Source organism: Cygnus olor, chromosome 15 (genome assembly GCF_009769625.2).
Source record: "Cygnus olor isolate bCygOlo1 chromosome 15, bCygOlo1.pri.v2, whole genome shotgun sequence".
Lineage (NCBI taxonomy): Eukaryota > Metazoa > Chordata > Aves > Anseriformes > Anatidae > Cygnus > Cygnus olor.
This window is the reverse complement of record NC_049183.1, coordinates 11,084,066-11,099,035: the sequence shown is the minus strand read 5'-3', so window position 1 is coordinate 11,099,035 and position 14,970 is coordinate 11,084,066. Positions and strand designations below refer to the sequence as shown.

Sequence of the window (14,970 nt, the reverse complement as noted above, 5' to 3'; positions counted from 1 at the left end):
CTTTAGGAATCCTAAGGTACTCTCTGCCATTTATAGGCTGCTTCCCGCTTGCTCACCTTACAGGTGAAGCTCTTTCGTATGTATTGAGTATACAGATAGTAGTGGTAGAATAGTATTGCTCCCTCCTCATTAGTCTCCCAAGGCAGAACATCAGTTTGTCCTACTTAATGCTACTTTAACCCTAACCAAGCCACAGAATCACAGAATACCCCGAGTTGGATGGGACCCACAAGGATCACTCAGCCAAGATAAGTTCAAAGTTTCACCTTTCCTGAAGTGCTCAGCCCTCTCATGCCTGTATGCATACAAGCTCATGAGAAAAACATTTCAGGCTTTTCCACAGCAATGATCAAAGCAAATCACAAATGCAATGGACTTCAAAGAAAAGGGCAATAGCCCAGGCCTCACTCTGAGGCAGCGTGCACAAAACCGGCAGCTACATCACCCCAGGGAGAGGAGAGGAGCAGAGCTCTGCCGCAGACCGGTTTGTATTTGGTCTCATCTACTGGCAAAGAATGGTCATAGCCGTGAGAAGCCACAGCTACAGTCCACTGTGGGTCACCTCAGAGCCCCACAGCAGTAGTTCAGATGCTGCACGCTACTTATTTGCAATGTTGTTTGAATCCAACCTACTAATGTACATCGCTGACAGATGAGAGAAGAGGATGCACTGCTTGCTCTGAGCCAGCACTGGCAAGCTGGGAGGTGAAAACGCAAGAGTTTCACTCAGGAGAGCTAAAGCCTCCATTTCTGCACATTGTGGTGCCTGTACAATCATGGAGAAATAAATCTTGGTTAAATTTTTGATGAGCCTTCGGCTGCTCTAAATAATTAACTAGGACTTCTCTCATTTCAACATGGGTGCAACTTTTCATGTTTCAAACGTTTCCTGCCTTAATCCCAAGGGAATAGCTCAAGTTATTCAGGTCACTTCTTTTATTTATTTATTTGTAGCATCACCAGTTGAAACACATATTGAACCTTCATGCAGGGAAGGGAGAAAGCAGTTTCCTTTTGATCTCATTCCAGGTAAATCCCCGGGGGAGCATGTGTCTCGTTTCCAGTAGCTGAATAATAGAGATTGATAGGCTAATCAGTTCCAGTACAATTTATGGAGTAATAGTGTGCACTCACATCTGAAGTTTTGACACTCCCCGAGTCCAGGATGTTTCAAAGATGATTCTGGGATAGCATAGCGTAGTTTTTGAAAGACGGATGCATTAATAACGATACCCCTGTATCCCCTCATGTAAAATGTGGCAGACTGATCTCACTTTTGACGTGCTGATTGTATGACAGGGCAAGTACTGAAGTCAGTCCTGTTTCACCACCATGTAACAGCACAGAAATGAGGTCTTAAAAACACTCATTCTGTCCCTTCATTAAGTGTCAAAAGGAAATCGGATATTGTTTTACGTGGAAACCAGGCCATCTTGTGAGCATATGAAGTGGGCATTAAGTATACTAAATATTGGATTCAGGACCGTAATGAGGGGCTTTGATCTCCTATCATAAGACTCAGATGTGAAAATTGGACTCTGAAAGCAGATTAGTAACATAGCGCCTTCCTAATGACTCCATTCAATTGCTGTTCAAAAAGTCACAAGCTGTGCCTGGAGTCGTGTTAAAAAAATTGAAAAAAATAAAATAAAAAAATAACAACAGCCAAAAAAAACCCCAACACCCTGCAATATAGAATTAGCAGTGTCCAGTCTGCATCTCCAGTTTTCTGCTAAGGAAGGCAGAGACCTGCTGGTGTGGTGGTGAAAATCTGGCTTCACACCACACGTCAGCACAGCTGCTCTGCAGCCCCTCAGCACTCACCCTGATGGCCTCTGGGCTTCAACATCCCACCTACAAAAAAAATCTGGGGCTGTCTGCATCACTTGAAGGCATTGTGGGCAAACAAACAGATCTGAAATTGCAGAGGGCTTCGAGAATATTACAGACATAGGAGCCGATTGCACTCTCAGCTGAATTTCTAACGAAGGCCTACCCGGGGCTTTCCAACTTGTCAATAAATCCAGGATTGATGATCTCAGGCCGTGCCATTTTATAACTCGTTACTTCAGACACCAAAGCCAGGAAGCTCTTCTAGTCCTCCATGACTTTCTTTTTTTCCACGGGTGGTAGGGACTGTATAAACCTGAGCCATTTAGTTATTTCCCAGGAACCTTGGTTATTGTTGTTCGGTAGTTAGCATAACCAAGTTTCATACACACCGCTTTCACTGATTTGTCCCCTTTTGCAGTGAAAACTGTCATACTGGCTAGATTTAAAATGCACACTGCCTGAGAAGAAGCCTCCTGAGGAGTGACAGGTTGAGGGCAGCGCTCCGCGGGGAGGAGAGCACTTCAGACTGAAGGCGGGTGCTCTTGTGTTCCTGCAGTGAGGCTGGCAGAGCCACATGGTGGTTGAGCTGGAGACATACAAGATTTTCTTCAAAAAAACGTCCTTTGGTGCTATCAAGTTCTACAACCAGTTTCACTCAATTGCATACATGTGGATGGCCACGGGTCAAAATTAATTTCTTTTTTATTTGATGGTGTTGTTGCCAGTATGCATATTTAGCCATAGGTACTGAGAGCATCAACCGTGACCGAGAAGATCAGGAACAACAGAGCTGGGTATAACAAACTGCTGCAGTCTCAGTCTCAGCAGTTAAGTTTCTTTACTCCAGCTGAGCATTGACCCATTAAAAGCTGAGTCAGAAGCACCAGCTCGCAGCAGAGGCACTGAGGCTTTCTTCTTCTGCGAGCACTGCACAAACAACCCGGGTCTGAGCCACTCACGCGCCGCGCTGCCGCAGATACAAAGGTTGGCACCGACTGCACAGCCAGTCAAAACGCTGCCTTTCTTCTCCGGCAATTCATCTTGATGGCAGCCAGGTGTGTCCACCTTGGTCGGGTGGCCAAGAAGCCTCCCAGTGCTCAGGACCTGAATTTGGCCTCAGGTCCCTGCATTCATTTCGTCCTTGTGCCAGACACATCTGTGCTTGGTCACTGAGGGCATTTGAGACTCCCCCAAGGTTTCCATCTTCCCCATGGAGACAAACTAAATATATTTGGAAATCTGGCCTTTAATCTGCCTCTGCTGCAATTCTCACTCCTCTTCTTGTTGCCTTTTTGTGTCTAGCCTAGTGTAAACATAATCTCCCCTCTGCAGCTGCTCTCTCTCAAGCTATGTGCTCATGGCACAATAGGACCCTCGATGGCATTTAAGAGCCAGCGGAATCCGAAGAAGAAAAACAAACCTCCCTGTTATCTCAGCATCTACACTATTCAGGCTTTTTCAGCTTAATTTTTATACATCCCCACATGATAGTTCACCTACCATTTCTGTGGTCTGAGGCTGATGTAGATTTACCATATTGTCATACTTTCTATTTCAATGCCTCTTGAGTGTGATTTATTACAATGACAGACCACACTACAGTTTGCAATGCAGGGCTAATTCATTCCCACTTTTTAATACAGTTCCTCACATCATCTGCAGCATTTGGGAGAATATATATTTATTTGAATCACCGTGTGCTGAATATATAATAGTTTTTTTTCCTAGGTGAAACTTCCTTTTAATGGAAGCTGGGTCATGAGAGAGCAATTATCTGAGTTATGTGCACGTTACAGGATAATTTAAAATCAGCTTTCAGGTCAATCTTTTTTAATTATCTATTTTATCAACTGTTTTTGACTAGCCGTTTAAATAATTGTGTTTGCCTAATACCTGGAAATGTAATTGCTTTTAGACATCCTTTATTCTGATCTTGGCATCAGTGTCTTTCTCTGCATACTGCGCATGTTTGCACCTGTCTGCACGGTGACAGATTTGTGATGACAGCTTGTATAACTTATTTATAAAATGATAAATTATTTTTGAATTTCTTTAAGTTCACAGACTGGAAATATGGAGAAACACCTGCTTGCTGCAGAAGGCTGAAAAGGATCTGCTAAGTCAAAGGGAAACTATGTGGATTGGTGAAGAGCACATTTCAAAAGAAACAAACCCCCATGGGCCATCCTTACGCTGGTCCAAGTTTCAGGGAGGGCTCTCTGGATGCAATTTTGGAGTTACCAAGTCCCAGTTGCTGGAGCCAGAGTTCCTGGGGAACATTCCCAAAGGCTGTGGTCCATGGGAGCCAGTGTGGAGAAACGGTCTCCTCCTGGGGTCAGCTCAGAGCATGAACCAAATGCAAGTGCTTTGAGAGCACTCCAAGGTCAGCTGGAGCCAAGCACCTCCTGTGCTTCAAACACGTCTGCTCTCCTGCATCTGTCCTGCAAGGAAAATCCCTCCTCACTGTCCTTCCCTTTGTGTGTGCTTGAACAAAGACTTCAGCACGTGGCCCAGCGTTGTTTCCATCTCAGCATTAAGCGTGCTGTCACTAATTGCAGTAGGAGTGTCACTGCAAAGCCATCTTGTTAACATAAAAGGATTGGTTCATCAGCCAGCGGTTACACTAGGTAATGGAGCCTAGGATGTCCAGCTGATGTACTATAGAAAGAGTAACGAGATCCTCCGGTAGCAATTAGTCCTCATTCCCAGCACTGCAAGCAGGAACAAACAAGTGAATTGCCTTGTAGAGCCGTAAGTGGACAGAACAAATACCACAGGCACAGACTGCGCCACACAGCCGGAGAGCTGGTACACCAGTAAAGGACTAGTAAGGGAACAGAGCACGTTCCAGGTGTGCTCTAACCTGCTGCTACAGCAGCAGAGCACTGGTTTGGGGAAGTCTGTGCAGGACAGCTGGTTTCTCTGCATACATGCTCATGAAAAGAGTCATGATAATAACTAGCCATTGGCTTAAATGTAAATAAGATTGAATAGGGGTTATTCGAGCAAGGCAAAAGCCCATCTCTTCTCTTATTCCATTGCAGTTTTGGTAATTTCTGTGATTTCTTTCGAGTCATACCAGTACTACTGTTGTCTGCTCATTTTAGAGGTAGTGATTCCCAGAGCTGGGGCTGCAACTCTACCAACTGCTGAGCATCCTTACAGTGCCGGAGCAGCAGTGTTCAGAGGATGTGTATTTGGACAGTCAGTGAAAATACGTCCTCATGCCCCAGCTGATGGTGTGGTTCTGCATTTAAAAAGAATTTATCAAGTGTCTGAATTTATTTTTTATATTTTTATTTTTTATTTATTTTTAATTTCTTTAAAAAGAATTTATCAAGTGTCCATGGCTTCATATTGTCCAGGTCTGTTCTTGGTTTCATTAAGCAACTTAATGAACTATGTAACTTAGCCTTAACTATGTAAGTTAGCATTTCTGACCCATAGTATTCTGAACTGCGTTCAGGTTACCATTCGACATCAGTGTTTAACTTCTGTGCCAGCTCTGGTTAATGTTGTGTACTGGTCAGCCTGCTAGGTAGGTAGAAAACGACCACTTTGTTGTTAGACCAAGTCTGATTCAGACCTGAACGTTTAATCCTACAACACCCATAATAAGCAATATAGCATCATATCAATTACTACGAAATTAGCTGCAGAATTGCTGCTGGATGCAAATGTACATAGCACTGACATTTATTTTCCTACTGAGAAAGACTTAATTTTATTTTTGAGAGTGACTAAGATATTGGCATAGGGCTTTGTGCTTTTCAAATTGTCTCTAGTTGAGAAATGAACTATCCCTCAAGGTAAATTAAATGAGCCTTTTTCTTTGTTCTTTCAATCCTTCTGCTAGAAGCCTAGTGCTGTTCAGCTGGAATTGCATGCAAGTCAGAGATACACAGGTCGCTCCTTTGAGTATTGATTTCCCAAAAAGCACAGAGACAAAGAAAACCTAGCAAGAATAAAGCTATACAATTCAAAATATTTGCACCATTAGGAGAAATGCAGGTATTTACTGTGCTCATGGTGGAATATGACTTTGTCAGGCCAAGTGATAAGGCACTCAGTAGCTGCAGTTTCAGGAATAAGAGTGTGAGGGGATACGTGAACTTGCAGAAAAGATAATGGCAGAAAGTCCCAAGACCTAGGGATCATCCCCACACCTGACATCATACCCTTAGGAGGCAAAATTTTGCCTCCACTTGTACCCACTCACCCTGCCTGCAGCATCAATTTCATTGCACTTCATAGGTGGCCTGAGTAGCATGTTCTCAACAGACTTTGCAAACACAGTGGTGTGTCTCCATCCACCCAAAACCTTCTTCCTGGCTTTATCCTTCCCAGTGAAAAACAGTGTCATGTACATAGGGTAAATTCAACTTCAACCCAGCCCAGAACCAGACCTGTTTGAGTGTGCTCACCATTACCTACTTGCCTTCAGTCCTGCAACAGAAAAGCTGCTACCATGACTTCTGTGCTTGCACGCTTGTCCTGTCCCCTGCTTCTGTATGTTTTTATATTCTGCCCCTTCAGAACCATTTTCTAGTTGCAAACACATTTTGCTTGTTTCTGTTGGCATCCTATTTATCTTTGCGTGTGAATGTGCTTGTCTGTGCACGTATTTGTGCTTTTTCCATATATTTGTGTATATGACTGTCTATTTGTATTTCACTTGTAATTGTTTCCTTCCGGCTGCTCTGCAAAGCTGTAAATATTCCAATTTCTTCTGGCACATACAAGCAGTTGCGATTACAACTGTGCAAGTTTGGAGCTAACAGCTGACATTCATTTCTGATCAGAACTTCTGTGGGAAGCCTGCCTCTCCTAGTCTGTATTTGGTAAGAAAAACAAGGTTTTTCACAAAAGATAAATCTGTGGTGGCTTGCACTTACCAATGGATGTGCTGAACTCTGAGAAAAGTGAGCTGAATGCTAGGACTGAAGTTGCACAATGTTAAGCTGAATGTCACAAATACATTTTTAGGTAGAACTATGTCAGGATCAGGGAGCTACATTAATTTTTTGAAATTCCAAAAGTTCTACCTAAATAGTAGAATGATATAGTGAAAATACATGGAAAAAGATGTAAAAATGCATGTATTCACATAGATCAGATTTTACTGTAATCACACTCTCTCCATATAAACAGATGTCTGTAGCACTTGGTCCTGAAATGGTGCAAAGCTGAAGAGCACCAAAGAAGGTAGATTGCTTCATTTTGCTTTGAAGTGCAGCTTTATCAATACTTCAATTAATTCTATGTTTTCATATCAAAACCACCGCTGTCATTAGAGACACGTCACTTGTAAAAATAATTCATTGAAGGAGTCTCTCATTTCTCTTGCTCTTCCGCTATCCATGAACAGATTACATGAATCTAGACCCTGTTTCATTAAAAATAAATAAATAAAATAGAAAAAAAAAACATTAGAAAAAAATGGTAGGACTGATATTAAAAATCTTGGGAGCTAGACTGAAGGTCATACTGTGACACTGAAACTCCAGCGCTGAATAGGTAAGGCTAAAAGACCAGGTAACACAGACGATGGAGATTTCAAAGCAAACGATTTCTCTGACACTTAAAAAGGATTTCTCCTGTGCTCAACCAGTTGTGCTGCCAGGACTTCAGAAGGGAAGCTGTTCCCTATCTACTCTGCATTTCAGCAGTGCTTAATTTAACCCAACTTCAGCCACTGGGCCTGAACCAGCCTCAGGCACTTGGGAGATTCTGTACGATAAAACATAGATTTGCTTATCTATTTAGTATTCATTGTTCAAAGTCTGGAAAATAGGTGAGTGAAATCAGGCTTCACTGGCTGGAAACAACCACAGTTCATGAAGTGCCCTTTGTTTACTGCACAGTGTGAAAGCCAAACACATAGCAGTCCACCAGCAGCCAAACTAATGGCTCGGCTTCAGGGCTCAGGGCTGAGGGTCAGGGGACAGCTCCCCAGAGGTGCTTGATTGCTATGAAGAGATCCCAAACAACAAGCTTGGCCCTTAAGCAGCAGCGCTGAGGTGCCAGTACGTGTCCCTCACCCTGGGGTCTTTGCCTTCTGCATGGCATCTGTAACTCCATGCACGAGACCCAGAAACCTCTGTTCCTGTGGGCAGCGAGGCAGATGCAGGAGCCAGCACGGGCCAGGCAGGCCAGATGAACACACCCAGCAATGCACCAGGGGCTGGTTTTGTGGCTTTTACAACTGTTTGCCCACAAAGCTTCTGGGGAAATGAAGCTGCAGCTTCCAGTACTGTGAGCTCAAGCTCTTATTTCTTGGTCTAGCAGCTGCATTGCAAGCCTGAGCTCTTGCAGGAAGGGCAAGTCGTGCAAAAGCTGCACTGTGGTGTGCACTGAACTTTCAAATGAATAATAGCCAGTCTAGGTCCAGACAGAGTCATTATGACATATATTAAGTCAATACAGCATAGAGTCCTCTGCATTTTTGTCCTGATCTGCAGAAATTAATTGTATTCATAAGAGCTCCAGGGGGGGCTACAGACCAAATGCAATTTTGGTGAACTATTGGAGGTCTTTTTTGGAAAGGACTGTGAATGTTGCTGAGCAAGTGCTCGGGATGAGATGCCATTTGTACAAACCGTGTCCTGAACAGTGGTGAGGGACCTGGAGTCTCTGTAGTGAAGCCACTGTGTGAGGCAGGATGCAGCAACCAGCTCTGCTGAAACCCTTCTAGAGCTCTGTGTTGCTGTGCTTTATTTCTATTAGGGCTTAACAGTAACAGGGTAGACACACAGGTCCGCCACCATGAAACAAGACCTTTTAGCAATTGGAGGTGGTTTTAATAGCATGGACACTAATAATCAATTCTACTCTACTACTGGGCTATTCACAACCATTTACTTTCTCTCCACAGAATTACAAAAAATAACTACCACCCCTTTGGGATTCAATATTCAAACACAAATAACTCATCTGCAATTAATTAATTTATTTATTTTTAGCACTATCAGAAAGAACTGGGACTGCTTAATCTTTTGCTGATTGAATTTAGCATTTGGCTTTAAAACCAAGGGTGCGGTCAGGTCCTTCTACTCCAGCAGCAGGAGCAGGAGGGATGTGCTTGCAGAGGGGCTTTGCTTTCTGACAGTGCTGGCTCGGGTTTGCTGTGACACAGCTTAAGCCTTCCCAGGAGCAGAAGGGTGCGCAGGAAGAAAAAGCACTGAAGCATTGGGGAAAATTTGTGTCTGCATCAGTGTTTGTGACTGTTTTGATATCTTTTTTTAGGAAAATGAGAACAGATCTATAGGATGTTAATGAACATGGGTGCCTAATTTTCCGAGGCTGCCTTGAGGCAGACACTGTGCTAACTCTGAAGAGGCACGAAGGAGGTAACTATGAAAGGGCTGAACAACACCTGCTGGTTGCATATTAGACACTGGCAGGCAATGTTTCTTGCATAATATTGCCTGTGAAACTGAGATGAGGCCCCAAGATTTTTTTCGAGGCTATGTAATGAAACAAGGCTAAAATCACAGTGTTAACTTTGTCATATCAAATGCATTTTGGATTATATCGCTGCATGCACTTATAATTCATTCTTTTCATTTTCACAGGCAACATGACCTTGAACAAGAGATATGCTGTAGGACCACAGTAATGACAAGATAAGTAACACACAAGCAATCCTTAATACAGGAAAAATAAAGAAAAAAATTATTCTTTTTATACCCATCTAAAACTTACCTGGCTGTCCTTTAATTGCTCTGCAGGACACGAAGAGACACGCGGGTTGCCAGTTTTCTGTACTTGGAGAAATGCAGAAGAGGATGCGTAACTTTGTGAAGTGCAGAAGACTCCAGGTGCCAATGATGCCAGTCCCATCCATGCCGTACTGCTGCAATGAAATGAACAGGTTGAAGGTTGCAAAATCTGGAGTGAGAGGTACTACCAGGAGCAGAACTGAGAGCCTGTGAAAAAATGGAAAAAGCAGATAAAGCCGCTTCCTTATCAACAGGTGGATCTGGAAGTTTTACAGCTCTGCTTTCTGTACCATTCTAGGTCAAATGAACAATTTAACAATTGCTTATGTATCTCCTATCAAAACCTGCAGGGTGTACAAACAGCCTCTGACCATTTCCGAAGGAAGGAACAGATTTCCCAGACACTGTGGGGCTGGATAATCTTCAGACTGGGCACCCACCACTGCACGGACTGGTATTTAAAAAATCAGACACCAAGAATTTCCAGTCCTGTACCCAACAGGCCCAATTTCCGTACCCAACAGGCTCCTTTGGTTGAAGCCTTAATCCCACTGTTAGGCACAAGGCCTGTTAAAACAGTATGGGTTTGGACATTCTCTCTGCTCTGCCACCTTTCGCTGTGTGCTCCCCGCCCAGCATGGCACGTCTTAGCAAGCAGCCACGACTGAGCTGCTGCATTTCAAGGCGAGAAGGGCTAGGGGAGGGCAGTGACACTTGGACACGATGGTCTGACTCTGCACATCGATGGTGGGTGCCCTGGTGGGCCCCATGGAGCAAAGCCTCCCTCCCCGTGCCTTAATTCAGGGTTCAGAAGCGAGTGACCACGCTGTTCTTCCTGTACCCACAGCACTTCACGTGCTATAGCTACTGTCAGATGCCAGGTACAAATTCATTTTCTTTTGTAACCACTAATCTCTTTATAACAGCGTTTCTACATAAATTAATGAAAGATCAGAATATAAAGATGTTCAATTTTGATTATTTGCCCATTTACAGGAAATTCAGTTAAAACTGTTTAGTTTTATCATCGCTAGACAAAGTAAGCATGACAGGATATTCTAGCCTCTGGATTATGTAGATAACACAGAAATGTCATTTACATTTTCATTCTTTTCACAGAGCAACAAACCCAAGCTTGCAAGCAAATTAAAATTCCGAACTTAATTGGATTTTTATATTCTCTTTAAACAGGTAATATTGTTTTTCTTCTTTTTATTATTGTATCTGAACACTGGATTTCATTTTGAGAGTGTGCCACCAAAGGTGAGAGGCCCTCTGCACTAAACGCTTCATTTAACTCCATTAAAATCTACCTTTCCTCAACACATTTGAGGATTTAGATTGCTGAATACCAGTATTCAGTATTATCATTAAACATGAGAAAAGCTATAGGAAATTATTTTTGTGTATGCATGAAAGTACATGCATATATATAAACACGAGCACATGCACAGACATCTATATATTTGCATGCCTGTACACAGAAACATATATTTATATCTATAGCTATGCATGCAAATATAAGAGACAGTTTTCCAATAATTTATCCCTGCATGCTCATATATCTGCCATAACTTCACAGACCATTTAAGAAATAAAAGACATTTTTTGAGTATTTCTGAAAGTCTACTGTGTATGAAAACAATACAGATTATTCATCATTTCCCTTCTTTTTTGGCTTGCCATGAGTTTGACCAAGCCTGATATTGCATTTACGACCCTTCCCCTGGTGTCATTCAAGTGGAAGCAGCTCCTCTGAGACTGCAGGCTGCGAAGCACGGGTCTCCCACTGTGCATGGGGGAAAGCCTTTTATGGGGGCAGAATAAGAAACATCCTGGAGAAAACTTCCTTAAGCCGTTCATATTTTCATTGAAGACGCCGCCAAGCATGGGGCGCTGAGAGCATTTCTTGGCTCGCTGCTCCCTTTGAGCGTTCTCAGCACAGCGGGTGAGCCGGGAGGCACGAGGCCGGTCCTGTTGTGTCCCGGGGCAACACGGCTGTGCTTTATCCCAGGGTGACAAAGGTCTGCTTGCATATATACATATTCCCATTCATCTAATGAACACTCCATGACCCCGAAGAAGTCACTGAGGCAGAAGCTTGATTCAGAAAGCCTCAGTGCTACACAACTGCGGTTGGACTAAGCCCAGCTCCTCCTTTGATCCGGTTACTTCTGGTCAATGCATGCCGAACATCGCGCTTGCTACTAAAAAACCTCTACAGTGCAAATCTGTACAGGGTGAGGCACGAGCAGAAAGGCAGCTCTGACTGAGGGCCTAATTATAAAGCTGCCAGTATCTTTGGGAAATATTGGACCGCAAACGTCAGCTCATCAGCAGGGGTAGGAGCATTCTGGTGGAAATACAGAATTCTCTACATTAAGTCCCTGCCTTCCACGTTGTATCATTTTCAAGTGCATGACCTAAAAGCGATAATGCCAGACATCTTTGCATGTGTTTTATGCTTTCCCCACATCAGTGATGCCGATTTCAACACCTGCCACAAGCTACATAAGTGTGTAAATTAAAAATGTACTTTGCCTCCTTCATGCTGACCTTTCCCGCAGATTATTAGTTGCATTACATCTACCTGAGCTAGAAACCCCACACATCCCAGTCAGCAAATCCTTTGCATTGGTTCAGGACTTTTATCTCGTTTTACAAGTTTTGTTTATAATAAATTGCAACTTGAGTGAAGGTTTGGAATAACTTCTCGAAAATAATGCTCTTCCACACAAATCCACACTCAAGCAATAAAGACAGAAGCAAGAAATTAAATTCAGTTTAGTGTTACTGTTTTCTCAAATTTTTGTCTGGCCAGATCTCTTAATTCCCTTGGATTTCAGAAGCAAGAGCACAAGTCTGTCAAAAACCCATTTTTGTGTTATTTCCAGCCAATTTAGAGAAAAAAATATTAAATGAATATATAATGGGAAAACCTGCTCCCCCAGGACATTAAGTCCCACCTTTGTAGCCATCAAAGGTTGGTCTAATTCAAGTTGCTCTGGCACAACTGTAAAATTAGCTCTGACATGGTTTCTTATCTCAGCCGCATGGCACTTTTCTCCTCTGATTAGCCCATCGATGAACCTGGCCAGCCTCACTCACAGGATTTCCAGTATGCGATGCAAGACACAAGCCAAGACTGCTCTCCCCAGCCTCTGTGCCAGCCTTGCTCTCTGCTGAGCTGTCCAGAGGACATGGACATGAAAGGGGGCCACAGGAGCAGCTATGAAGAAAGTCAGTTTCAATTTTGAAAGAATTTTCTCAGAGATTCTTCACTCTCCCCGTTTATTTTTCATGAAAACATCTCCTGTTTCTGTAAGAAAGCTCTCTTAAAAACACAACCTGCTATGAAGCTACAGAATAAAACACCCTTGATAAAAGAATATTGCATTTGGATCTCCTAGGTCTCCTGTGAGATGATGACTGACCACACATTTCTACCAAAAGTATTTTCAATGTATAGCTGTTTTGAGTAAATAAATACACTGAAAGACGTACTGGTTTGCTGCATAAAATTCTGACTTTTCTATTGAATGCCAGCATTTCCCACTTCCACAAGGAAACACATGTGAAAGAGAAGGATCTATTCCTTTTCCTATTGACCTTACCCTTCAAAAAAACACACAACAACAACACCCAAGCCTTTTTCTCTGAGAGAAACCCCTTGCTTTTTCTATCTCTCTATCAGTCTTGTAAAGCTACTGCCCTTTCCAAATGCATAATACACTTAAACCTACAGGTTACCGTATGCTTACCTTCAGCTCCTGCTTCTGAGAGAAGCTGGTTAGCTATTGCCCTGTAAATACCATCAACTTGATTTAGGCAAATATAACAGGAGCAAGTGCGCCTTACAAGCATGTGGGCAGAGCAGATGGAAGGCTATACAGCTGTGATCCCACAATGCGTACATCTACAGCAGAGTTCAGGCTCCTCAACAGGAGCAGGGGGAAAATTAACCAGAACACCTCTGTGGGGCAGGAGGATGGTGGTATTTTGATTTTCCAGCAGGAAGGGAGGGCTGGCAAGGACTTGCTTGAAGGCACACTGATGCCTGCAGCTCTCACTAGCCCATGGATGGATGCCTCACGGTGTGGTGGCAGCTCCCACTCTGTGCACAGCTACGTGTGGACTTCACAAGGAGCCCGTGGTGGTCAGCCCTACTTGGGAGTTGTTGCTGATTGCCAAATCTGACTCCTAAAAAGATTCATAGGGATGGAGAGCTTAGCAGAAGGCAGCACGTCAACAGCACCAGCAGAAAGAAGAATTCACCGTGAGACAGCAGAGCTGGAGCACTTACAAATGTCAAGGCAGGCTGACAGCCCACAGGCAGAGTTACCTCCGCAGTGTTAGGACGTTTCGTGGAGGAAGCATCCCACACAAGTCACCTTGGTGGTTAGGCTGTAAACGAGCCCCTCGCTGACACAGCCAGGACCTGGCCATGGGCTCCCCACCGATTTTATGGCAGAGGACCCCAGGGCGATCGGTGGTGATGCAGGGGTGGGCGGTGAGCAACCACAGCCATAACCCTTCTCAGCAAGGGTGTGTTTGGGAATTTTGGACTCTCTGTGGCTCTCATGTGAGGCTTCTTGATCCCTGGATGCAGCTGCCGTAGAATAGACTTCTGGAAGGCTCAGGTATGCGCTTTTAAAGGATCTCATGTTTTTGAAGTGTCATCAGCAATACTTGGAGAAAAAAATCCTTTCTTTGCCTATTTCATTTTGGAAAATAGGTTGTTGAAATAGTTATCTTCTCAGACATTTAATACTGATGCTGAGAGGAAAAGCAAGAGCAGGAAAAAGGGGCACCTTACAAATCCTGTGACATGCTCACACTAGTAAAAGGGAATCTGGTGCTATCCCCTTCACTAAAAGGAAAATAACAGGGATAATGTGAGGAAAAAATCCCTACTATCTCCTATCAGCTAAAATAAATTTTATGTCATTAAATTATGCTTCTGTCATTAAAATAGATGTCAGTGGGGTGGCCATCAATCTGACTCTTCAAAGAGGGACACTGGAGTAAGGATGGGGCAAGACCAGAGAGCTTTTCTGTATATAGGTGTATTAAAGGACTTCAGTCAGCTGTGGGAGCTTAGAGTTTTAAGGTTATTGTGGCAAGAAGTTTATGGCCTCCATTTTACCCCTAAGACAAGTCCAGTGGGAACAAACTCTGAATGAAATGCATACTAAGCAACTATTTTAGAGTCCCCCAAGTATATCTATTTTGCTCCCTTCCTTTTTCCTCCCATCCTCCAAACCAGAAAACACCACACAGCACCTTTAACAACCTTAACACCTCTGGCACAAAACAGGGGACGCCTCAGGAATGTGCTGCAGGAGACATCAACGTTCCCAGCATTTATATAGACGTGACCAGTTACATTAACAGGCCATTAAAATTTACCACCTCT

The 14,970-nt window shown here is 43.4% G+C and overlaps 1 long non-coding RNA gene across 4 annotated transcripts in view; it reads right to left on the bottom strand.

The window, feature by feature from the left end:
- LOC121078776 overlaps positions 1-14,970 on the bottom strand; it is a 291,522-nt gene that overhangs the window by 23,873 nt on the left and 252,679 nt on the right. For all 4 annotated transcript variants that reach the window (XR_005824743.1, XR_005824740.1, XR_005824741.1 and 1 more), the window contains exon 8: positions 9,538-9,688. This is a non-coding gene — a long non-coding RNA (uncharacterized LOC121078776). The remainder of the gene's footprint in view (positions 1-9,537; positions 9,689-14,970) is intronic.